The sequence below is a fragment of the Siphateles boraxobius genome, unplaced genomic scaffold (genome assembly GCF_051911475.1).
Source record: "Siphateles boraxobius isolate OS27281-9 unplaced genomic scaffold, OSU_SipBor_1 77, whole genome shotgun sequence".
Taxonomy (NCBI): domain Eukaryota; kingdom Metazoa; phylum Chordata; class Actinopteri; order Cypriniformes; family Leuciscidae; genus Siphateles; species Siphateles boraxobius.
The window spans coordinates 23,572,501-23,575,000 of NW_027509205.1; the positions used below are offsets into that span (position 1 = coordinate 23,572,501).

The 2,500-nt window shown below is 50.7% G+C and overlaps 1 protein-coding gene across 1 annotated transcript in view; it reads right to left on the reverse strand.

Moving 5' to 3' along the window:
* Positions 1-2,500, reverse strand: part of LOC143725603 (transmembrane protein 184C-like) — a 17,216-nt gene that overhangs the window by 8,339 nt on the left and 6,377 nt on the right. The gene's annotated exons all lie outside the window — the stretch shown is intronic.

The following is a 2,500-nucleotide window of genomic DNA, read 5'->3' on the forward strand; positions in this document are numbered from 1 at the left end:
ACAGCTGACACACACTACAGCAGAGAGAGAGACACACAGCTGACACACACTACAGCACAGAGAGACACACAGCTGACACACACTACAGCACAGAGAGACACACAGCTGACACACTACAGCACAGAGAGAGACACAGCTGACAAACACTACAGCACAGAGAGAGACACACAGCTGACACACACTACAGCACAGAGAGAGACACACAGCTGACACACACTACAGCACAGAGAGAGACACACAGCTGACACACACTACAGCACAGAGAGACACACACAGCTGACACACACTACAGTACAGAGAGAGACACAGCTGACACACACTACAGCACAGAGAGACACACAGCTGACGCACACTACAGCACAGAGAGACACACAGCTGACAAACACTACAGCACAGAGAGAGACACAGCTGACACACACTACAGCACAGAGAGAGACACAGCTGACACACACTACAGCACAGAGAGAGACACAGCTGACACACACTACAGCACAGAGAGAGACACACAGCTGACACACACTACAGCACAGAGAGACACACAGCTGACACACACTACAGCACAGAGAGACACACAGCTGACACACACTACAGCACAGAGAGACACACAGCTGACACACACTACAGCATAGAGAGAGACAAACAGCTGACACACACTACAGCACAGAGAGAGACACACAGCTGACACACACTACAGCACAGAGAGAGACACACAGCTGACACACACTACAGCACAGAGAGAGACACACAGCTGACACACACAACAGCACAGAGAGACACACAGCTGACAAACACTACAGCATAGAGAGAGACACACAGCTGACACACACTACAGCACAGAGAGAGACACACACTACAGCATAGAGAGAGACACACAGCTGACACACACTACAGCACAGAGAGAGACACACAGCTGACACACACTACAGCACAGAGAGACACACAGCTGACACACACTACAGCACAGAGAGACACACACAGCTGACACACACTACAGCACAGAGAGACACACAGCTGACACACACTACAGCACAGAGAGACACACACAGCTGACACACACTACAGCACAGAGAGAGACACAGCTGACACACACTACAGCACAGAGAGACACACAGCTGACACACACTACAGCACAGAGATAGACACACAGCTGACACACACTACAGCACAGAGAGAGACAGCTGACACACACTACAGCACAGAGAGACACACAGCTGACACACAATACAGCACAGAGAGACACACAGCTGACACACACTACAGCACAGAGAGACACACACAGCTGACACACACTACAGCACAGACACACACAGCTGACACACACTACAGCACAGAGACACACAGCTGACACACACTACAGCACAGAGAGAGACACAGCTGACACACACTACAGCACAGAGAGAGACACAGCTGACACACACTACAGCACAGAGAGAGACACAGCTGACACACACTACAGCACAGAGACACACAGCTGACACACACTACAGCACAGAGAGAGACACAGCTGACACACACTACAGCACAGAGAGACACACAGCTGACACACACTACTGCACAGAGAGGCACACACAGCTGACACACACTACAGCACAGAGAGACACACAGCTGACACACACTACAGCACAGAGAGAGACACACAGCTGACACACACTACAGCACAGAGAGAGACAAACAGCTGACACACACTACAGCACAGAGAGAGACAAACAGCTGACACACACTACAGCACAGAGAGACACACAGCTGACACACACTACAGCACAGAGAGAGACAGACAGCTGACACACAATACAGCACAGAGAGAGACAAACAGCTGACACACACTACAGCACAGAGAGACACACAGCTGACACACACTACAGCACAGAGAGAGACACACAGCTGACACACACTACAGCACAGAGAGACACACAGCTGACACACACTACAGCACAGAGAGACACACAGCTGACACACACTACAGCACATAGAGAGACACAGCTGACACACACTACAGCAAATAGAGACACACAGCTGACAAACACTACAGCACAGAGAGCCACACACAGCTGACACACACTACAGCACAGAGAGACACACAGCTGACACACACTACAGCACAGAGAGACACACACAGCTGACACACACTACAGCACAGAGACACACAGCTGACACACACTACAGCACAGAGAGACACACACAGCTGACACACACTACAGCACAGAGAGACACACAGCTGACACACACTACAGCACAGAGAGACACACAGCTGACACACACTACAGCACAGAGAGAGACACACAGCTGACACACACTACAGCACAGAGAGATACACACAGCTGACACACACTACAGCACAGAGAGAGACACAGCTGACACACACTACAGCACAGAGAGAGACACACAGCTGACACACACTACAGCACAGAGAGAAACACACAGCTGTCACACACTACAGCACAGAGACACACAACTGACACACACTACAGCACAGAGAGAGACACACAGCTGACACACACTA